Genomic DNA, 24674 nt, shown 5'->3' on the forward strand with positions numbered 1-24674 from the left:
AGATATGCAGCTATAGGATACTCTGATATCCTAGCCATTAGAAGTATATAGCCTTCCTAAAAAAGCTGGATAAAGGTGGATCTGCATTTTGTTTAATTATCCAGACTCAACTTTTGAGAACTTCTGCCTGAGAAATTAATCCAATTTACTTCAGTATGCTAATAGCTGCAAATGTCTCAGATGTAGCTCACTACCTCCACCTTCTTGGCTTTCTTCCATTGCTGTCTGTGTGTATACAGTGTTAGTTTGAGTTGGTTTGTAAAAACTCCTAGGGTATGTACAATTTTAGGCTAGGTTTACATGTTGTGGGGTCAATGCTGCAAAGTGATGCTCTTGCCGAGTGTGGCCTTTTAACATGTGCTTCCCCAGTCATCATGCTTCAGTGAGCCACAGAAAACAGCTTTGGGCAGCTCATTTGCCATCCTACATGCTCTGAAATACAGTAGAGGGTCAAATATCAGGTAAGATGTCCTGTAGACCCCTGATGCATCAGTCAAACAAAGATCAGGCCCATGAAACATCCTTCAGTGTGTGCTGAACTGAGCCTGCACCTTCTCTATCTGGTTTGTACGCTCTTTTAGACCTGAGCAGACATTGAAACACAGAGCCCTTTGTCGCTCTTCCAACACAGAAGGCCTGTGAAGTGAATCGAAATGCTGCACTCAAAGTCTTGAAAGCATTAACACATTTCAAACTACAGTAATTGGTAATAAGAAAAAAAACAGTAACAAATCAGAGAATATCACCTCCAACCATCATGCATGACTTACCATGGCAAACACATCCTCACTAAGTAAGGAGAGTGCTCAGTGTCTGTTTCAGGCCTCCTGCTGCAGCCTTTTATGCTTTTTATTTTTATCCCGTTTGTCAAAATAACAGCCCTTTATCAGTGCTGATTGCAGAGATTTTGACTCCTCACCTGCTGAGTTCCCCCTCTGCTCCATAGGAGTTTCCTAATTGAATATTTCCCTTGTGAATAGAAAAGCTTTGGATAAGAACAGGAAAAAAATATTAACAGTCTTGAAACCACCCCTGAATTTTCCCACACAGTCCCGCACACAAAATCCCTTTCTCTCCCCAAAGTGAAGAACAGTCTTCCTTCAGTGAGTAGCATCAGCTCTTTTCCTGAAGCTACTCACATTCATTATATGCTGAACATTGTAAATGAACAGCAGTAAGAACCTAACATGAGTAGGAGGGGAAGGAGAGAAGGATATTAATTCAAAATAAGTTATAAAAGGTGTCTGGTTTGGTTTGATTCACTGGTGCCTCATTTCTCACATTTGTAAGTCAAAAACACAGAATCATTTACTGCCTGCTTTGAGACCTGGAATTACCAATTTCTTCCTGTGTCTTCGTGGATGGTGTAGGACTTAGAATATGCCAAAAAATGATTTGTAAACTCTCTTTTCTGGCACTATTATTCCTGCTAGAGAACCAGCAGGCTGCATGCTGAGGCTCACTTGAAGAAAGACTGAAAACTTGTATTTCAGCTCTCAGTGTATGTGGGACACGATGTTTTGTCTTGAGACAAATGGGTGTACACTGGCCTGCAAAGCCAGAGCTGGCACAACAAAAAGGGAAGATGCAGAGAGACCCATGTCAGCAGCAGATACAGCTCAGGAGTTTTTAGGCAGGTAGGCAACATAGAATTCTAGCTGCACGACAGTTTCAACAATCACATGAGGAGAAAGAGGATGGGCTGGGCAGGATGACCAAAGCTCAGGGGTCCTATGGCAGTGGGCCAAGAATGCTCTGGACAGTAAGGTTCCAGGGAACTCCAGAGCAGATGAGTCTTCTATGTTGCCTGTCAATGTGAGGATCTGAGACAGGTTATGATTGCTGCTGGGAAGTACTAGAGGAAGACTGCCGTTTTATTCCCCATCTCTGCTTCTATCCATTACCTGAGTAAAGCAGGGGTGGCTCTGGCTTTGCAGGGTGCCTGAACTGCAGGAAGAACAAGGTCCTGGGTGTGTAGCTGCTCCTGAGAGCTTATTGCCAGTTCTGACTGTACCTGGAAACAGCCCCAGCTGCAGGCAAGAAAAACGAAGTAATTCTTTTGTAAAATAAGCATTTTGCTACAGATAGGTATAGCAACTAAATGTGGGACTGGGGCTTTGAATTTCCACAGGTGTTCTTCAGAGTGGCATGCCTCTTCTTATGAAGCACTAGGTATGTGGAAGAGCACAGTAAAAGCAACTCGTAATCAAGTATGTTGACTAACAGAGAAATGGTAAAAGGCTGTAACAGAAGGACATGTAGTGCTGAGTTGCTGCACTTCTGGCTGTTCACAAGCTGCCCAGTAAGTGCAGCACAAGGGAGAGAGCTATTAATAGTTCTGCTCATCATGGCTGCACAGTGAAACAGCATAATCCCAGCACAGGGGAATATGGGAGCCATAATTCTAGAGCAAAAACTTCAGGCACAGAAGTCAGCCTCAAAACTGTAATAATTAACAAAAGAGGGAAAGAATATGTTTAATAGAGGTTATTTATGAAGCTACAAAAGAATACCTCTGTATTAAATAAAATTTAAATGAAGCTTTGCACCTGAGCCTGAGAGCTGAGTGTCCCAGCTCACTCTCACACTCTGTAAATATTTTTCTGAACAGATCAATTAAATTGTTTGCTATACAGATGTCTAATAAATAGTACATGTGCAGGAACATGTTCATCTCATTTTAATACACATCCATGTCTTCCCTAGGGTTCTTGTTTTCTTCTACAGCAATGAGCTACTTCTACAAGTTATGTACTTTTAGTAATTGTTGGCAGAGCAGTACAGGCCTGAATTTCTATCAAAAGAAAATTACAGAAATGGATATAAGTTCAGTTTGACAGTGTCCTTGGATAGTTAACAATTTCCAGTGAAGCCTGTGATAAAATAGTATGTCTAGGTTATTTGTACATGCCAAACACTTACATAAAGACATATCCAATTTTAGTGCACGAAGTGTATTCATAGTTTCCTGAAATTACCAATGCTATGATCATGACTCTTAGGCAAGAAGAAGAAAATCCTAGTCATGTATTCCCACAAAGAAAAATGGTATGTTTTGGAATAACAGTAGCTTCTGAAGGCCTTGAAGATAATATACATAGAACATAATATTTGAGAAAATATCAATATTTGTATGTGATTATTATGCAGTATATATGAAGAAACATTTGCTGTTAAATGCTTATATCTCGATTAAACCCTGTAAAGAATGCTAAGTATATTTCCAGGCATGTTTCTATTACCACTTTACAACAATTAGATCGCTTGTATTCAGAAGGTATGCAAATGGCTTTAGCTGGTATTTCTAACAAATATAGTGCCATGAGGCATTCCTCTTGTCAAAACACATTGATTTTATTATCTAGATGATTATGGCTGTATTTTTTCCTAACATATTCTACCTTGATGATATGCTGAATTTTCAGATTTTCAACAAACGCTTACAGTGCAGTTACTCTAAATATAATACAGTGTCTCCTATCCTCACTTTTCACAGAACTTTAAAATTCTTAAGTTTCTATCAAAACTACTGGAGAAAACAAACTGGTTATGGCCCATCTACATACATGTAACCAGCACGGACACTGGGCCAAAATATAGTTATAAATGTTAAAATCATGTACAATAATGGATGCAAATGCTCACAGACAGATTTTAGGAAAAATAGAGCTGTAGGTGACTTATTTCAGTGTTTTCATTCACTTACGAAAAACTATTCTAACTTGCAGGCAATGTGTTTTCTTAAAGAATTTGTTTTAATTCAAGGTGTGGAACAAAAAGAAAAGGCAATTTATATTTTAAAAACAGGGAGTTGAATGTGAGCTCTCACCCTCTCAGAAGTCTTATTAATCAACCCCTAGTGCCATTTCTATTACTGCTTTACCATGAACAGTCACTGGGAAAATGAAATAAGCAGGTATTTGAAATCATGTCCCCCACATACTAGCTGAGTAACTTTTCAGCTTGCTATGCTAATAATTCATTTCTAACAGCTCTCATTTGTTTTACATTGTCTTAGCTTTCTATTAAGGCTTTATCAAAATAACTCTATTTATTATTTTATTTTAATTCAGTCTCTTTTCAAATGCATAAACATTAGAGTTTGAAAAATAGTCTGACTAGGAAGGTAATCTATCTGTGGTACAGAGTGCAAACTGTCTTGGGTAAGGTTTATCAAAGAGTACACACAGGATTATGAAAATATGAAAATTAAGATAAACCAAAAGCAGGATCTTTCTGAGTCACCACGGTCCTCTAGAAATAGCTTATTTGCAATAAACAGGAAAAAGAAGAAACGTAAGTAATTAATACCAAATTCATCTGAAAGTTGTGTCAATAACTTCATTAATAATGTGATTAATACACTAGGTTTTGTCCTGGTCATAAAAATTATTATCAAATAATTCCTTAATCCTTCTCTGATAAAAAATAGTCAGGATCAGTCAAATCTGCCCAGACCAAAATCAAGGTGTCCTAACCCCAGGTGAGGTCCTGTCAGTACAGCTGTTGTAGGTGTCAGTATGAGAGATGCCCCACTTGGGCAACTTTAGTTCAAAAGAGGTCTTGACCATAAAACCAGATTAGATGGTTTTGGTCTCCTATCTGGCAAACTTAGTATAGCATATACTTTGCAGTCAAACTGCAAAGGTGAGTTAATTGCTGCTGAAGCTGTTTATGGTAAGTGATGTGGTTTATTTTTCATATAACTAGTTCCTGTGTTTCTGCAAGTTGAGGTTGCATTTTCCATAACAGATTGTTCCTTGACACTCTAGAAACTATTTAGGAATTAATTTCAAAGAAAAAAAAGAAAAAAGGATGTAGGGAGCTAAAATTACAAAATCTTGTTTTTCTGGAATATTAATCAACAAGGCTCAGCCTTTGAGTATAAATTTTTCAATTTACTTTTTCCATCAGAAGATGCTAGAAAACACATATCCCCTTTTGGAAACATTTAAAGTACAATACAAGAAAGGCAAAATCAAAATCAAGTCACAGTGAGTTCTGAAACTGGGCTTAGGAGTAAAGCAAGACCAACTACTGAAGCTTAAACAAGCCCCCTTGGCCCAAAGGGGCTGATAAACAGTCTTCTAGGCTTAAAATAATGCTGAAAAAAAAGTTGTGTTGTTGACTTTCCAAGTTGAGTTCTGTGAGAACAGAAGTAATTTTCTTGTACTTGACAAAACAGACACAAAAGAGAGAGAGACAGTATAGCAAAAGCAGGGAAGCATGTTTTTGTGTTCATGTTCTCAGGGTATGTGGCAGCTGGTCAGTCACAGATGGTTGCCCTGGGCTGGCAGGTCAGCCATGACAGCTGTTGCTTTAAACCTTGGCTTGCTTCCCTGATACGCAGCATTATCAGGATCAATCTCTTCCCTCATTCCTTGCAGGCTAGGCCCAAATGAAGGGGTTGCTCTGTTATGGCAGTACAGTGCAGCTCACTTCCAGCTCAGAAAGAATGACAAGAAAGGGGACAGAATAAGGTGGGGGCCGGTAAAGAAGGACATGGGGTGGGTGACAGAACAAGAGCTCATGCAGCTCAGAGCATCCAAGCTGCATAGCCCAAGAGCTGAGGCTTATGCATAAAGATCAGAATTACACAGACCTGCTAGCCTTATGCCACTGCATCCTGTAGCAATTCACCACCTTTGTTTTGGTCTCTAGTGTTGAGTGTGTGTATAAAGCTCCTCAGCCTCCAAATAAATAAAGTATTATGTATTTGGAGTTATCAATTAGATCTACTTTTTTTCACTCACTGAAAGGTCTTGATAATACCACAGCCCTTAAAAATTAATAGCTTGTTGGTTTTGAATTTGTCTTCTCTTTGTATTCCTTCTGCCAATAGTCATTAGAAACTATTTAATGACTACTGCCATAGGTAATGACACATGATGAACTTTTACCACTTTCCTCCAGGTGAACTAACAGATCAGTGGTCTCAGTTAATATCAGTATCTTTTTCTATTACACACAATTGCTATGCAGAATCAACCATTTGTTCATTTGATTGCCATCACAGAATGAAGAAATAAGAAAAATATAACTCATAGCTCTGTAGGCTTTGCCAGATCGCCCCAGAGACAGTTATGGATCAAACATTTATAAATGTCCTTTTCATCTTTTGAATGCTCGCAAAACTGCTGCCCTGAAGTCATCAGGCAGGACTAGCTAAACAATCAGCATTTTTAAGTCTCAACTTAGGCCTTCCTAAGCTCTAAGCCCTATGTTACATACCTTTGTAGTGAGGCATGCTATATATGGGATGTCTGATGTGAAGCCATTGCCAGAAATATCAGCTAGGGGTGTTTCCTGGGTAGGAAGTACCATGAGGGGAAACTTCCTCCCTTGGATGCAGCACTGTAATTTATTGCCTAGGAACCACAGGCGCAGTTGTAAGAATCTATGGAAGGGAAGGGGAAATGTAAACCAGGGACAGCTAAAGTAATACTATGTTCAAGGTATAGGACATGGCCTGAAGTTGCACCAGAAGAGGTTTAGATTACATACTGGGAAAAATCTGTCCACTGAAAAGGTGGTCAGGCTCTGGAACAGGCTACCCTGGGAAGTGATGTAATCATCATCCCTGATAGTGTTCAAAAGTCTTGTGGACGTGGCACTTGGGGACATGGTTTAGTGGTGAACACAGTGGTGCTGTAACAGCTGGACTCGATGATCTTAGAGGTCTTTTCCAACGTTAATGATTCTATGATTCATGTATTGAATACTGCTGAACAGAGTGGGAAAATATATGTGTACTTTGAGCTTGCACCTGCCAAGACAGAAATCCTTTATTCCTAATTTCTAGCAAAGTCTGAGAGCACAGGCAGAAGAACCAGAGAAGATCCGTTGTCTCCAAGAAATTTAAACAAACTTTTGGATTTGGGTGAAATCCTGACTGGGAAGTCCTGAAAGGGATTTGCTTCCATACATTGTACCAGGGGACAAATATAACTGTGCTGTGCTGACTTTCACCACCTGAAATGTCATCTATCTCAGTGTTCTGGTAGTAATTGATGGAATATAGGTACAATCACAATCTATGTTTTCGAAAACAGATTACACAGATGTCAATCGACATACATAAATACAGCTACAACACAGCTAGTTTAGAATAAAATAATGGTCAAGTCTTATGTTAGTTTGAAATTGGGACATATTCATTTGTATTATTTAAAACTTTTTTTCCACAAAACCACTCATTAGAGAAAGAATGTTCTATATGACTAAAGAAATAAAAAGGTCTTAATAATTAATCTTAAAAAATTGTATATATACGTGTCTCTAATGCATGTATTCATAATATTTATGTATGTAGAAAAATCATATGTACAGATTTTTAATATGGAAATTCAGGAATCACAGTGTTTTCAGTTCAAATAGCATGAGCATATTAAATTTGAAAGCACAAATAAGAGCAAAATATAGCATTCAGTCTTCCAAACATGAGAGAATATTCTAGTTTAGTTTAAATGGAGGCCAAAGCATTTCAGCACTTGGAGAATGCAGATTATCCTGTACCTAATTTACCCTGGCCAAATAAGCCACATTTTCTAGAGAGCAGGACTTGTCTCTAGACTAAAACCCACACAAATTAGATCAAGTTTAGATTTATGAGAAGGAAAAGGTAAATTTGTTTACAGAAACTTTTTTTCTTTTCTTGTATAAAAAAGGCAAAACTGTTCTTCTTACAATGCTTTTGTTCACTGAATTTTCGCAGTTGCTCTAGAAAAGTACACCTCCTGATTTCATTGTGCATGTTCTTTGCTGTGCTGGGAGCCAGGAGCTAAGCTGTCCTTTTCTCTGTTCCTCTAGGCCCAAGACACACAAGGATATTGTTGGCACCCTTCAGCTCCTCAGGGGCCAGTGGAGACGCTGGCCAGTCTGCTTGTTTAATACCACAAACAGACTGAAAATATAAAGACAAACTGGGATTCCTGGAAGAGCAAGTCTGATAACCCAGCTCTGATGGCAGCAGAGGAAAAATTTATGCCTCTGCCACACATTGCAGCCAGGTTGTCCTGCAAGTGTGGGAAGAGGGAGATGCCCTCTATACCAAAACCTGTGTGAACTACACCAGTGAGCAGTGCTCTGCTCTCTGCCCAACAGAGCAAAAAGAGGTAAACACAGCTTCTCCATCAGTGACTTCAGAGCCCTGCTGACAAGCAAAATAAGTTGTCAGTGCTTCAGTTTAACAACTCTTTGGCTAGACATCAGGAGAACAATGTTTTTCACAAAGCAAGGCCTCCTTTGCTGTCTCAGGTTTTGTGTGGCAAATTTGCAGGGGAGTGGGTAGTAAAAGCAAATCTGGATTAATTTCTCTGTAGAGAACAAGATTACACAGGGTTAATTTCTATTTCAGAGAGGAAGATGAACTGAAAAATGCTGAAAGTGAATAAATGTATAAGAATTTCTTCAGGGTATATATTCCTCTACAGCAGATTGTGCAACCAGGCTGTGTGTAAGACTTTGCCTGCTGAGGCTGTGCTTATTTTTTTGGTTTTATTTTAGGTAGCATCCATAGAAATCTTGCCAAGTAAGATTATAGTGGCAACTCATATGCTGCATATGGCCTGAAGTGCTGGGCTGTTTGGGGGTTTTTTTGGACATGGGGAGGAGAACAACATTGTTTTGGTTCACACACACAATCCCCAAGTCCTCCCATCTCACCAAGTTTTCAGGAAATGAGCATATGGCTTTGAAAAATCCAACTCTTACTCTTGGGCTATGTCACACATATGTGTCTAGCATGGGAAGAGTACCTTCAAAGAAAGCTGAAGGAATTGGATATTTCATTTGGGAAGATAGCGCTTGGATTTGGGTACTAAACACCATCATCATCTTTTTGGAAGTCATAGCCAGCCTTATGCTTTCAAAATGTGCTGCAGAAGGTGCTGTATTGATCTGTTGTGCAACATTAGCAAGCAGTTCTCACAAATGCCTAATTCTCAAGGCAAAAAATGGTCTTCAGAAGAAATAAAAACGTTCACCTTTATGAGGCTTGGGCTTCAAGCCACAATTTGTCTGTGATGCTGCTTAAAAAAAGGGCACAATTTTTGTTTTTAGTATAAGAAAATACTTTCTTACTACCCACCAATGTCTGAAACCCTTGAGAATGCAAGAAGTATAGATAAACAATTGAAAATCCAGGGATTTTCTCCTTGGTAGCTAGAAATTTTAGCAAGTTAAGAAAATAGTATTATTTCATGTGCCTGTGCACTGAAAAGTGAAGGGTAGCTTTGTTGTTTTCTGCAATAGGTATAGATCAGGCCATCCATTAAATATCACTAGCCCTGCTGTTGCATGCTATATTAAGAGAGCAGAAGTCTTCAAACAACAAGAGAGAATAAAATTATTGTCTACCTAAGTTGACTTTGGTAATTATTTCATTTCTGCTTTTCTTCCAAACTCCCTGACTGAAAACTCATCACAAACATCAGGAAAATAAGCATTTCCTCCTCAGGGACTTCTAAGGCTACCAGAAGTGGGAAGCGCTGTACTGTAAAATCCACTATCATTAAGCTAAAGCTCAATAACTGATAAATTCCACTATTATGCAAATTTTTTACTCCACTAAAGGAGAAAAATAGTTAATACTTGGTTAGTCTGCTTCAAGCCTTCAAATGGCTATAACTTCCTGTTCCAAGCATGGAACACAATTTCTACCCAGTGAATTTGCAGGGTGGGCACCTGAAATGAAAATGTAAATGAAGGAAGTCAAGTTCCCAGCACCAGCTAGGCAGTAAAAGACAGCTGCAGTTCTGATGACTACAAACCACGATCAATGACATTTCAAAAGCATCCTGAAATTGTTTACTGCCGTTAAAGCACAAATGCCTTTGACTGGATACACAGCTAGAGTATTAGATGTCTGCTCTTGTTCCGATGTCTCTTAAATGAACAAGCTTTAAATACATTGCTTTTAATATGCTTCACTTTTGTTTCCTTTTATGTAATGGGTTATTCAGAGCACTTTCTTTGGGATAGAGTTTGTCAGTCAGATGGAAGTTATTTGATTTTGCAAACACATTCACATAGCAAGATGTGTGCCTTTTATACTGAACATTAATGCAAATACATGCACTCTACCTAATTCAAGGAGACACCATTCTGTTAGAGCTCCCATGCTAATCTGCAGCTTTGCTCTGACCTCTTTACACAAAATCAAAGTGAAAAAAGGTATGAAGATGTTCAAAAGTCTCTGACAATAGCAACAGGGGGACTTTTCTGACCACGCACAGCAGACAGCAGTCATGAAATTGCTCTTTGAGCATTTCATGCAAGCTTAAACACAGAAATTATAATTGTAGACTTGAGATACAGGTATCAAAGATTACAGAGAGTTTTAGGGTGAATCTGTTTTAGATGGGACAGCCCCAGGGAGGTGACTGGACTTCAAACATTCCAAGTGCTGCGTTACACAGCCTCCAAGGCAGACTGAAATACACAAGTATTTATGCCCTATTTTAATGACCTGATCTCAGTTTCAGACTCTGTTGGTCTGCCTACCTGTGGACAGCAGAATGAAGCTCACTATGATTTTTCTTTTTCTCCCTATAGGGATTTTCTGGCCAGGAAGAGGAAAAAAAATCAAAGCTGCTGCAGTGTGTTACATAACTTTTTTTTTTTTTTTTCTTCAGATGAAAAAGTGTTGATCCTTTCCTTTTTCACAGGCTGGCTTCCCAGCAGCTGGCTTCCTCGCTTTATTATTAAGCTCTGCCATGTTAATCTGATCCTTTCTCTCTGTTACATCATTCTCTCACTTTAGCCTGAGAAGTTTGTTCCAAGTGGATGTCATTCCTTTTAAATTAATTGACTGCTTTCAATTTTAAACAGATTGAAGTTGTGATTGTGTGTTGTTTACCCATAGTATGAATGGGGAAAACTCTTCTTGCTTGGGAGAGATCAGAGGAGATCATTTAGCCTGAACTGTCTCCACTCCCAGGACTGAGACTTCCTTAGGTAAGCTTGCTAACATGTGGAATATTACTTTCTTTACTTATCTGCATTTTTTCTTCTGTCATTGTAATATTGCAGCCACAACTCTCTATCTAGATTATACACTACTGTCCTCAGATATGGTTTATTTGCTGCTGCAAACAGGTAAAGATCTGTTTCTTTGTTCATTGCAGGCACAAGTAGGTATATTTTCAAACAGTTTCATTGTTTATAGCTGAGACATTTCCATCAACACAGCTGCTTTCTATGTAGCTACAAACATTTGAAATGTAAGGCTTATGCACAGCAGCCAGTCACTTGTAAGAGGTGCTTCATGGCCTATTAACAAAATAGTCATATATGGCTTGCCTTTAATTAAATATTGATAGGAATTTAGTCTTGGTACAACATTTCAGACTAATATGTAAAAATCTTCTTAATCTGCATAACAGATCAACATGTCACTACACGACTCCCCCCTGTACTTCTGGCTGGATGAAGCTGAGGTGTGCAAAATGTGAAGGTTATTACACTTTCGGTGCCAGTTGAGTCCCTACTATCTTTTCTACACTATAATTAAAGATGCCAGTTAATGTCAGTGATGGTTTACGTGAATGGTGGTTTATTTAATCTCCAACCTGTTTCACAACAGTTTATCAATATTTTTTATCATGGTTTTGAAAAAAAAAGAAACTCATGAAAAATTAAGGGGTCTGTAAAAGTTTTCCAGTTCAGTATCAGCCGTAAGCAATTCAATAAATAAACAGTTTTCCAATTGGATGGTTCTCCTCCCAAGAAGAATTTCACTACATGCTGCCCCTCCTTTCCGCATGGCAGGTACCTCTGAAGATCACACATCTCTCTGCAACACTTGCCTGTAAGTGAGATTCTTTCAATTTTAGGCCTGCCTTTTTTCATTAGTTGTTTAATAAGTACTTGTGGCTAGTGAGCTCTAAGCACTTTTTTTTTTATTATTGCTTGGAAAAAAAAGATAATGTGCTGTCTGTCAATCAGAGTGCAGCATTGAAGATTTCATTTCTTTAAGAACACATTTCAGGCTCAGGAGACAATCCACAGAATCAGCAAATGCTGACAAGTATGAATGATTCATTTACACTGTAGTTTTTCTATTGTGTGGTGAGCATTTCTTCTGATGCTCAATTTTACTGGCAGAGTTGTCCTTGAAGAGTACAAACAAGCTACTACCTGGATGTACAACATGTGTTATGTTGCAACTTTGCATGAATGGATCAGTCTACTTCTAACATTGATTTCTTATGAATGTGGTTTACTTGTACTCACTTAAATATTTTCCTTTTGGAATTGACACAGAATTCAGTGAAAGAAATAGATTAGCAAGCTTTCTTCTATCACACAGAGCATTTTATTCTCTTCATATCTCATTCATACCAATGGGATCCTTTTCTCACCCCTACGCTTATGAACATCAGCCACAGCAGCATAGCACAACATAAGCATAAGGAAAATACACCTCTAAAAACATTTAACTTTAAGAACAGACAATTTCAAGTAAGTTACTTATTGGAGTCTGGTCTGTAAAACCTGCTGCTGGCATTTTGCTTAGTAACTGTTTCAGGTCAGTGGTGCTTCACAGAGGTCCTGTTTGCTGATGTATTTCCAAGGTATTTTGGCAAGGTGCATAATGGCAGAAATAGCACTTTGATTATTGGGAACACTTCTTTCACCTCTCAGTTCTGAGTTCTTAGTCTGAGGAGCACTGTCCTGAGATATAAAAGGTCCTTATTTTATTGCCAAATGCCTGAGCCATGGGTACTCTTTATCACTGTTTCAAAACCCCTCAAATTGGGGTTCTTCTGAATACATCAGCATCATTTTACATTATGGAAGGAAAAAAAAAAAGCCCAAATAAAACAAACAAAAAACCCTTCAAAAACCCCAAGATGCCTCAAGAGGTAAAGACAATGGAGCAATTGAATAAATGCTAGTTCAGCATTACTTTGTATTGGGGAGTCACAGAAATATTAGGCAAAGATGCACTACATGAGTATATTCTGCAATTCTGCAAGGCATAATGACAATATTGGTCTATTCAGCAGCTGTTACAGAGCAAGGAACTTGCAAGAAATTTGTAAGAAGCAAAACAGGTGGTAACAAATTCTTTTCAAGAGTTTAAGCATCATGCTTATTCTGTAAAATCAAATTTTATTTAGTGATGCTGAATAGCACCTGTAAAGTGCGAGAGAGGATGAATAGTACAGCTTCAAGAATGTATTGATTACTGCAGAGACAAGACAGGTTGTGCCAGTGAAACTGTGATATGTTCACTCTTCTGAATCCAAATAATGGGACTGTGTATTGTGCCTCTGCAAGAGGTATTTGAGCACATGTAACATTCACTAATGGATCTGAATCATCTTCAGACATGTATGGGATAGATAAACGGTTTCTCTATGGGGTACTCATAGAACTAAAAGGTAGGCTAGATTAAGTATCTTGCCCAAGGGCACAGAGGAAGAACAATCCAACCATTGCTCTCGTCAACTGGTGCAGCATTTATCAGCTTGCTGATTAAGTGGAGGGTCCTACATTCTATTATTGGTGATGCTGGTGTGACAAGGAGTCCTGCTAAGGTGGCATACAAACGAACTGTGTTAATTTACGTATCATTAGAAACACAAGACAGAAGGGAGAAAATCAATGCTTTGTTTCATAGTAAAGAAAAAAATCAATGAGGAAAGAAATGGTGTTTTCTGGGATCTCAGAAAATGTGTTGGACAATGGGGAATAGTTAGAGGGAATTAAAACTATTTAATATAAGTTGCCAGTGTTCTTTTAGAGAACGTTGGTCTAGAGCTATCATTCTGTTAAAAAACCTGAGTAAAATCCTAAAGTTCAATGTTGTGAGAAGGAAGCAATATCAAGCAGAGAAAAGTTGCTGTTTTTTTTTATTTTAAATTAAACTGGCAGCCAGGTGCATTGAATCTGTGAAACTTGAAGAAAATATGTTAATAAATAAAATTTAAAAATAAATACATATAGTAAATGAGACACTACATGTAATCCCCAAACCCACAAGACAGGTTTACCTAAGAAAACTGCCAGAGGTCTATTTGTAGTTTTGTTTTATTCTCTCTTACAGTAGCATGTAAGAGATTGCTAGGGAAAAAGTGTAAAAACAGGCTAAAAATGGAATAAAATTTTCATGGTGTTGACTCTTGCTCTTGGCAGTCTGCAGTTTAGAGACATTTTGAATCAGAGGTTGCATTGGACCATCCTATTTAATAGTTTTGACATTACTTTCATAATTTTAACTGTTCTTTAAAGTCAATACTCTGATCAAAAAAACCCAAACCAACAAACAACCAAAAAAAAACCAACAAAAAAACCCCACCATTTAAGTACATATAATATTAAAAATCAGGAGGGTTAGTTTGATTATGACCTGTTTACTTTTCATTGGGTACCCCTACTTTCTATACCACTAGAAGTGTTGAAAAATTGTTCCCTGAACTTCTTCCTCATATAGTTTACAGTTCACAGAATCAGAATACGTTGAGTTGGAAGGAACCCACCAAGATCATCCCAGTACAAATCTTGGCCCTGTACAGGACACCCCAAGAATCACACCATGTGCCTGAAAATGTTGTCCAAATGCTTCTTGAATTCAGACAGGCTTGGTGCTGTGATCATTTCCCTGGGGAGCCTGTTCCAGTGCCTGACGACCCTCTGAGTGAAAAGGCTTTTCCGGATATCCAACCTAAACCTCCCAACTCAGCTTCCTGCCATTTCCTCGAGTCCTGTCACTAGTCACAAGAGTGAAGAGGTTGGTACCTGCCCCTCTGCTTCCCCTTGTGAGGATGCAACAAGGTCTCCCCTCAGTCTCCTCTTCTCCAGGCTGAACAGACCAAGTGCCCTCAGCCACCTTTCCCTCAAGGCCCTTCACCATCTTTGTTGCCCTCCTTTGGACACTCTCCAACAGCTTTATATCTTTCTTAAATTGTGGTGCCCAAAATTGCACACAATATTCAAGGCGAGGCCTCACCAGTGCAGAGCAGAGCGGGACAATCCCCTCCCTTGACATGCTGGCGATGCTTTGCCTGATGCCTCCAAGGTCATGGTTGGCCCTCCTGGTTGCCAGGGCACTGCTGACTCATATTCAACTTGCCATCGACCAAGACTCCCAGGTTCCTTTCTGTACTGCTGCTCTCCAGCCTCTTGCTCCCCAGTTTGTATGAACACCCAGGGTTGTGTCAGGCCAGGCACTTGCCCTTGTTAAACTTCATATGGTTGTTGATTGCCCAGCCCTTTAATTGGCCTAGGTTATCCAACAGATTTCTCCTTCCCCTTGTTTCTTGTGCCCAAAAGTAATTTCTCTGTTAAAATTTTTGTGGCCTTTGATGTTTATTTCATCTGAAATATAAATCATTCAATAACTCTAAATACAATTTTGCCCTTATGGTACTTTTGGGTACCATAGTAACATTTGGGATATGAATTTATGCTGTATCATCATGATAGTCTATATTTGTTTCCTGTTTCATCCTAACAGTTCCTTACATTTCTTTTTCTTTCTTTTTGACTGCTAGTGAGTTTTGTAGAGTAGCTTTTGAATACCTACCAACAGTGCCTCAGGAGTCTTTCCTAAATGATAATATACCTCATGTTGAGTCCATCAGTTGTTTGCCCTTTGTTTTAATGTTGCTTGTCACACTATATGAAACGTTGTCACTCCTTTTTTCACCTCTTCCACAGATCTCTCATATTATGGTGGAAAAAAAAAAAAAAAAAGATCTGGCCCTAGGGAATGCTGTCACTCCCATCTGCCTATGCTGTTTCCTTCCTTTTAGCTAGTTTTCTATACATAAGCAGATCTTTCTTCTGTACCACATTAGTTTATTTTTTAGCACCTTCTGGTGAATGACTTCGCTTAAATTTTTATGGAAAACTGCAATTTAGTCTATTTCCCTAGATGGATCATTCTTTCCAGTATTTCCATGGACTTCTTTTTTTTTGATAATTTTAGGAAATTTGTGAGGCATGATTTATTCCTCATTATAACACATTTTCCATCTCTTTATACGATCATGTATGTATTATGGCCTCACATAATTTTCATGCTACATTTTGCATACTGCGCAGAAGGGTGTATGGTATAAAAGAGGGAAGATGGGAGGATTCATTCTATTCTTACTTTATACACACACAGGAGTAAATCTGGGTAAGCAGCTGAATAAAAACAATGTTGCAACTAAGTTAAAGAATAATAGTGAAGGAGAAATGGTCAATCTTGAGCTAGAAGTGAAAGCAAGAAACTGAAGAAATTCTTTTCTGCCCCAAATGAAAGTCTGACACTAGAGTTCTGCACTCTACTGGATGAAGACTTTTAACAAGATGTTTCTCGCAGACAATTCTGATTGATTGAGTCAGAGTGAATGCAGTCATGGAAGTATAGCTGCTTCACAGGGATTTTCATCAGAAGGTATTTGGGTGACAGTAGAATAATTTTTACATGGGGGTTGGGGCAATTGCAGAGGATGCAGGAAATCTTCATGTTTAGTCTTTACTGCCCTTAGAAATTGCTAGTGAGTCAGTCCCATTAGGTGATCTTTCGTTCATGTATTTCTTTCTCCACACCTTAGCAAATAATCCTTGATTTGTAGAGAGATGTTGGGATCTATAAATTATAGATGCAGGTCTGAACAATATGAAAATGCAACACTGAGAGCGTTACTGAAGCATGGCTTTTGGGAATGAAAATCAGATGTTCTGGAATGTCATTCAGCCCTTCATCATCAAATACATTTAATATGAATTATTTAATTGATCCAAATCCAACTGTCTACTTCTTAAAAAGAATTGAAGATCACTTTACTTTTTACATGTCAGCAATAAAGAAACACCACAGAAATCTTTCTCAGATGTATTCTCCCTCCTGAACACATACTTTCATATTCCACCTTTCATAGTGTGATGATCTCAAACAAAACTGTAGAGACAGCAAACCAGATGATTTGGTTAGTACAGCAAACTTTCTAACCATACTTTTAGCTGAATTTACATACCTGTCAAAAATGACGGAGTTTTGCAAACACAGTGTGATGGTGCTGAAGTTCCAGCCCAACCCTCCCAGTGAAACCTGCCCATTCATCCTCTGTCTTCTCGCTTCCTTGCCTTTCTCCTAGGCAGGTTGCTTCCTGCATTGCCAGAGCAATTCCACAGGCTGAGTTGAAACATCTTTTATTTTCCTATCCAGTGAGGCTTTACTGTGTGCAGAGAGAAAAGATCAGAGGAAGGAAGAGGATTTTTGTTTCAGTTTTTGTGGGGTTTGGGAATTTTTGTTTCGTTCTAATGTTTAAAATATGTAATTTTGGGATAACATTTTAAAGTCTATTTCCCAGATTCTTCTTAGATGACTAGAGGTAAAATAATTATTTTCTTATGGTAGTTCTATTCTGAGTATGAAAAATCCAAGTCGTGATGCTCCAGGAAGTTGGGCAAAGCACTCCAGCTTTGCCAGCATTACTAGTTCTTTCTCTCCTTGATGCAGCATCAGTGCAGCTGACAAAATATGGCATGTATCTGTGCTGGGAGATTTGACCGGAGGCTTGTCATCAGGCTCCTGCAGGCTTGATATAATTGACTGTTTGGCTTTGACAGCCCTTTTCAGCAGTTGTATCAATTAACCCTGGGAACTGAGGGTTCCTCACACTAGCACAACACTCAATTCCACTCCCCTAGACAAGAACTTGATGGATTATGTGAAACAGGTTTCTTCTTGAATCACCTAATCAAACCTCAGTTTAAGATGAAGAAGAATTGGGGAACCCATTTTCCATAGTTCAACAACCAAATAAGAAAACGTTTCTAATAATTCAATAACTCTTGATCGTCCAGCTGCCAGCTGGCAAGTAAAAAGAGAAATATATATACACACACATCTTCTTTTATCCTGTGGTGTGTTTGGCAACCTTGAGTTGCTAAGAATAAGGGAAAAATGTTATTCTTTAATTTGAACCCACCTTCCTGGCAAATTAATCTCTGTCAGGTACACATCAAAGCAGAGATGCTCTTTCTCGGGTAATCTGAACGCTGCAGCACAAAAGAGCACAGAAATAAATTACAGCTGTGATCTGTGCAAAGACTCTAAAAAGCAATGTAGACATGAAACCTGGAAACCAAACATATGAGCTAAGGCAGCAAAGGAAGCTGTGAATGTATTCGCACTAAATCTTGCTTCTATCAAAAGCCTGAGTCAACCTATCAAAGAAATCCCATTAGTACCAAAGCAAGAGCCTAGATACAGATCCAGTGAACTACTACTGGATTATTTGCCTCTGCTTCAGGGATTTTTCTTCCATCTACAATTCACCGTGGATTTGTTTAACAGCAGGAACTGTTTGTTTAAAACCTCAGGTGTGCTTGATATTTTCTTTTTCCAAAACCATTTACAACCTCTATTTTTCTAAAGAAAAATAATCCCAACTGAGACAAAAAGCATTGGAGACTGAAGAAGGTTTGTTTTGATTTTTTTCCCTTTATCTCATTCAGTTATGTTTAATTGAAAAAATAGAAAAGTTCTGATAGCCTGTTCTTATGTTTACTTCTTACTTAAGGCTTCACTTGAAAAAAAATCATTTTAAAATAAGCAAAAACTTTTGAGAAGGAGAGCTGAAAGTTTGTGCCATAATCAACTTCTGCGAAAAGCATAGAAGTGTTTTTCACCAGGCTTTTAGCCAAAGATAGCTAACTCTTACTAATAACATATTCATACTCTGGGAGAAATCCAGCCTAGGGGGCTGAGCTATAGAGGCACTGGTCACCTGCAGCTCTCATCAACTTCAATGGGAAGTAGATGTCTCTGTAGATCAGAATTTACTGCAACAGAATTTCAGCCTCAGGATAAAATGAGACTTTTTAAAGAAATTTAATTTACAGAGAGAAATATGACTGCTTAGGGTGGTTGCAAGCTGCCATGTAAGGATCTCTCCAAAGGCCCAAGCCAGTGTTTGATGGAGTAGTGGCAAGGGTATCTACTTTTGTGGTTACAACTCATATCAACTGTTACTCTCCTTAATTTAAACAAACAAACAAACAAACAACAAAAAGCCCTAAACCAAACAAAACAAGCTTGACAATTGGAAGTGATTGATTTCCATCAGATACAGAAGGAAAATTAAACTCAGAGTATAAGGCACAATATGAATGGTACAATAGCTTTAGTGCTAGGGAATTACTGAGGTTCCCCATTCTTTGAATGGTCTTTATGTAGAAGTTACTGGTGGAAAATAAAAAATACTTTTTTGAATAAAAGATCAAGAATTTCTTCCAATCATACATGAAAATTGTAAATGTGCACATAAATACCTGTTTCTGAATCTGTTCTAAAAAGAAATTTAAGTAAAGCCTTGTAAGAAAAGGAAGGCAAAAGACGGCATGAGCCAAAAGGACTTGTAATTGCCCAAGTTTCAGAAATCAAACAGCTGGTGAAACAAAGCTCATTTCAATGTCAAAACCTAGATTACTTTCTCAGTAGATAGCTATTTTGGAGAAAATAATGATGGGGGCTGAACTGTGGTTAGAAACCAAGTGAAAAAACAAGGTCATTTATAGGACATGCTAAGAGCTAAATTTTCAGAAGTCCTGGATAATAATTTATTTCTAGTGTCATATTAATTCCACATTATTTATGATTTCTCAAGAGGGAGATGGACATATTTGGGAAATACTCTTTTCCAGTATTTTCATTTTTTCTGTCGTGTTCCGAGTTATAAACCTTGAGTATTGCAAAACTGACGTATCAGTTAAGTTACTGCTAAGCAAAAAATTTTTCAGAAATATATTTTTTACATGGAGTTCTGAGACTGTTTTCAAATGCAGGAATGTCAAAATTATTTTTAGCCTAAAGTGAAATAAAACAAGAAAAAAGCAAACCATGATATTCAATTATTTTCATTCCTCCATGACAGGTGTCCCTTCCTACAGCAGGCAGGGTTGGAACTAGATGATCTTTAAGGTCCCTTCGAACCCAGGAAGGTTGATTGATTCCATGATTTTTCAGAGCAAGCCATCACCCTGAGGACTGAGTAGACTGAGGACCTTTGACAAACAAGCTCCTTGTCATTGTAGTCATTTGCTTGGCCAGTTAGGACTGTGAAAAGTCCTAGCTAGCCAAGTCCTTCCTGAGACCTGAAGGTACCAGAGACATTGATCTTTCTTTTCTTCTTCCCTACTGTTGGTGCTATTCTTAGGGAGAAGCTGAGCTATAGCTTTTAGCTTCCTATGAAATTACCACATTGGTTCAGCAGCCTGAATCTGCTTTAGGAAACAGTAATCATGTTAAATCTGCTTTAATTTTAATAATAGGAGCAGGAAGGATGCATTTTGAAAGCCTTTGAAGGTAAGAGTTTAACACTGTGAGGATTACCAAGATAAGTATGGTTGAATCAGGCAAACCAATTTATGGCTGATTCAGTTTAATATCCTTATATATCTCCAACAACCATTTTACCCCTAAAGCGAGATGCCTTTTTTTTATTTTTATTTTATTTTATTTTTATTTTTAGCCAGTGTTTTTGCCAGTTCTTGGTCTCTGGCTTTTGTTCTAAAATCAAGAGAAGAACAGGTTTTGCAGCAGTAGGGACTGTAACCTTAGGGCACAGGGCCCTGTTCACATGAAAAGTTATTTGGGTCGTGCTTAGAGAATATTTTCTGGTTATGGTTAGATTTCATAGAATTATTAGAAGAAAAGGCATAGAATCATAGACTCATTAAGTTTGGAAAAGACCTCTAAGATTACATCTTGAATCCAATCTGTTTCTAAGCTCTGAGTGAAGCTGTAGACCAGGGATAGGTAAGGGTTTGCTTACCTTTTCCTGCTGAAGTTCTGTGCATTGACAGTGTTGAAGACTGAGTCTTGGTCTCATCTCCAAGAAAATATTTCCTGCATATAAAGCAGAACAGTATTAAGTGAGACATTACTTGCCAGTAGCCTGGTGATTTGGGAAGGTAGGACTATGGGGCTAAATGTCCTCAGTCAGGAGAGGGAAGAAATTTGTAGCTCTGTATGGTGTTTGGTCCCTGATTCACTGTCACTAGTGTCACAGGGGAGTTTTTGTGAGCATCTAGGTTGTCACTTTCTTCACTGATTTTGCAAGGACGCAATCTGAAAAGTCATTTACTTACGAGGCCCTGTCTGTAATAACTCTCAAGCAGTACTGTTAGTAGCAAGGGACATTGTGTTGTTCCCTGTTATCTTCTTCCAACAAATAGTGAACTCAATTGGCATGACCAGCTGGCATTTGTTATCACAATTACAGAATACCTCTGTTTCTTTCATGTTAAACCTTTTACCATGGTGCTTGAGTACCCTGCTTGCTACTGTCAACCTAAGGACATCAGTACATCAAGACTTGGTGGTAACAAGCGAACAAGGCTCCAAGTGTTTTGAACAGATGAACACCTACATTTTTTGTACATGTATGAGGGACCTAGCATGCCAGCTATTCAACAGTCCAGTCAATATTCTACTAGAGAATAGAGTCAACATGGACTAGTAAATGGTGAATTGAAAAGAGGAGAGAGAATCATGAGGTTTACACAAACTTCTCAGTCCAGGTACTGACCTGCTGTATGACTTCAGGCCACTCGTTTCTGCTCTCCTTTCCCTTCTTTCCTGGTTACTGAAGGATATGCATCTCTAGGGATACCAGACAATTTTTGCAGTGGACACCTAGTTGCATCTGTGGTGTCTCGGTCCTGTGTGCAAACACATCAAAATAATCCTTCTCTGTTTCCCAACTCAAGTTCTAGCCCAAAGACTGTCTACTCTGACTTTTTTTGGCTTTGCTCTGCTCTGACAGCCTGAAGCCTAAATCATGATTTCTGAGCCACGTAACTTTTTCATTAGAGAGAAAACTCTATCATCAGCCTCTGTGATTGCAGAAGGTCCTGAATGTAATCATCTACAGTAATTAGATCTAAAGACAGACCACTTGGGATTCTGTAATTCATGAAACTTCCAATATGTTACAAATAATAATTTGCTCAGTTTTAAAAATGATGACACTATCAAATATATATGAAGTATTTTAATGGCCTCACTGGGCCTTTATTTTAAGAAGACAAACAAAATAATACCCCGTTTACCTGATACTTTATCACAGACACCTGATAAGGGGCATAGGGACTTCTAATGTAGTGTAGGGAAGGGTAACGACAGGAAAGCAAAAAGCATTTGAACGTAATTAGTAGAATTTTCTTATGGATTAGTGCTTTTAAATCTGTTACCTCCACTCTACGAGCCTAGTTTAGCCTGGGCACCTTTATGAGTACTGTCTCATGCAGAGTCACTGGTGGTTAATAAGGCACAAGGTCACAGCACATCTTTGGGGACAACCACTACGAGGTTGCTCTTCTCTATTAATCCACCTCTTTTTGTGAAATTTTCAGAATTCAATTCCTTCATCAAGTTTGGTTGAACTTAGCCAGCAGGTTCAAAGAGTAAGGAGGGCTGCAGGATCAGATGTGGATGCATTATGCAGGAAGTGTCACTGCGAGAGCTTCAACTTTTACCAACTGGATAGTAATAACGAGAGAAAAAGAAGGCAAAGAATAGGAAAAGTTTTAAGATGTTTTCTAGGAAGCACATCACTAAGGGCTTTGTATATAGGGGTTTATGCTCACTAAGTTTTGGAGAATATCTTTTAAGAGGCAAGATGGTTCTCTGAGCCTGCAGACAGTTGGTTTTTGTTTGGGTTAAGGTTTGTTTTGTTTTTAATATTACAGGGTCAGATGCCTGAGGATTATACTCTAATTCTATAAATTGTGGGAAGAAGACAGGCTTTTACACGGATACTGTGAATTCCTTAACTTTCCAATTCTTGACTTAGCAAACCTAATTTCACTATTTTTTAAGGAGTTGTCTTTCTAAAAGACAAAAGTTTATAATTACCAACCATATAATGAATGTGTTTACTACACACTAATAATATTAACAAAGTATTTGAATAAGAATAATGTGGTTTAAAATACTTTTATTTCATATACATATGTTTTCAAATAATTTAAAGGAAAACCAATACTAAACAGTAAAATTCCTGTTATTGAAGTTTTAAAGAAAGTTAGAGAATGGAAGTAAATATTAGTGTGAGTTACAGTGCTGAATCAATTTTGCCAAAAATAACTTTTATTTTTCCCTATCTTCCTGTAAGGTACATAAGAATTTTTTTTCTTCAATACCATTTATTCATTAAGTTTAGGTCAATTTTTAATACAATAAAAGCGAAGAAATCCTGTGAGAACTGAAGAGAGAGCAATGCTGGAGTTTGGGTTTTAGGGGGTTGTTTTTTCTCCAGTAGTATTAAAGAGTAGTGGAAGGATGAGATCTATTAACTTAAAATGCAGAATAACACAGCAACCAATTTTTTAATAAATCTTTTGATAGTTAATATTACCTTTATTGAAGAACTTTACTGTAAACAAAAATGTACCTAGAGAAACTTAAATATTATATGAACCACAAATGTAATTATAAGTAATAAAAGAAAAAGTAATACTGATCCGTACTTTCAACTGAATTTCAGATTCTATGTGAAGAGAGTTAAACACAAGCTTAAGAAATACTTTGTTCACTTTTCCATCATAATGACAACGTAAAAACTAAAAAAAAGTGGTAGTGCATCCCTTGGCTTTGCACAAGGTATAGTATTAAGACTTGTTTATACAAAGGATTGTGTATTTAAATGTTTCATGTTGTTTGTGCACGTCCATGTGTATGAACCCATAAAAATGTTTTGTTACCTCTTTTTGAGCAAAAAGGCACAAATATCAGAAAACTTTGTGAGATGTGATTATCCATTTTCTCCAGGCTACTGAAATTGTAGTAAAAATAGGGGCATCAAAATTCATTTATGAATGTCTCTCATGTCGTGTAATTACAAGCACAAAATACTGCGTTGTGAGCAGGAAATTTATTTTTTCCTCAGAATGAGTCCATATGTACAGGTCTTGAACGGAATCTTCCTCACTCTCCAAAGGTTTCACTGTGCAATTTTTAGTGTTATTTAAGTGTTATGATTAAGATGGTAATAACATTTTTCTAGCAAAACCATCATCAGAGATGCCATAGGCATGTAAGAATAGAAAAGTGATTAAAAGTGGTAGAAATTGTAGGCACCTCATACACAAAAAAGCAACCTGTACTTCCCTCTCTCTTTCATGGAGCTAGAAGGGAACTGTTACTGTGGTGAAATATGTCCACTTGAGTCTCCACAGACTTGCAGGACAGAGAAATTGATCTTCTCAAAGAGAGAGATTTTCAGAGCTTTTTTTAAGAAACTTAGTCTTCTTTCCAACATTTTGAAACAAGCCACATTACGGATACCTTTAATTAAGATATTTTATATTAAATTAAGTATTTTATTTCTATTTGTTTTGCTTCACCTCCAGACATCGGCTTAACCCCACACAGTCACTTGTTCACTCTTCCCTGGTGGCATAAGAAAAAAGAATCAGAAGAGTAAAAATGATAAAACTCATGGGTTGAGATAAAGACACTTCAATAGGTAAAGCAAATGCAGCACACACAAGCAAAGCAAAACACGGAATTGATTCATCACTTCCAGTGGGTAGGCAGGTGTTCAGCCATTCCCAGAGAAGCAAGACTCCATCACATAATGGTGACTTGGGAAGACAAATGCCATCACTCCAAATGTGTCCTCTCACTCTGCTATTTTTCTGCCAGCTTTGTATGCTGAGCATGA

At 38.0% G+C, this 24674-nt stretch overlaps 1 protein-coding gene and 1 long non-coding RNA gene across 3 annotated transcripts in view; one reads left to right on the plus strand and one right to left on the minus strand.

The window, feature by feature from the left end:
• Positions 1 to 338: 338 nt before the first annotated feature.
• Positions 339 to 24210, minus strand: LOC114055145. Of its 2 annotated transcripts, none has more exons than XR_003570660.1 (6): positions 23713 to 24210; positions 21537 to 21669; positions 20781 to 20854; positions 1905 to 2014; positions 771 to 969; positions 339 to 432 (listed from the first exon to the last, which is right to left on the minus strand). It is a non-coding gene; the product is annotated as an uncharacterized LOC114055145 (long non-coding RNA). The 2 variants fall into 2 exon arrangements; XR_003570659.1 differs by having other exon boundaries at positions 771 to 985.
• The window catches only part of VWC2 (von Willebrand factor C domain containing 2), a 74811-nt gene continuing 61074 nt past the window's right edge, over positions 10938 to 24674 (plus strand). Inside the window, exon 1 of the mRNA XM_027878966.1 lies at positions 10938 to 10956. The gene's annotated coding sequence lies outside the window, so the exon portion shown is untranslated. The remainder of the gene's footprint in view (positions 10957 to 24674) is intronic.

Source organism: Empidonax traillii, unplaced genomic scaffold, assembly GCF_003031625.1.
Source record: "Empidonax traillii isolate 1590-97213 ecotype Southwest subspecies unplaced genomic scaffold, ASM303162v1 scaffold48:size2401408, whole genome shotgun sequence".
Lineage (NCBI taxonomy): Eukaryota > Metazoa > Chordata > Aves > Passeriformes > Tyrannidae > Empidonax > Empidonax traillii.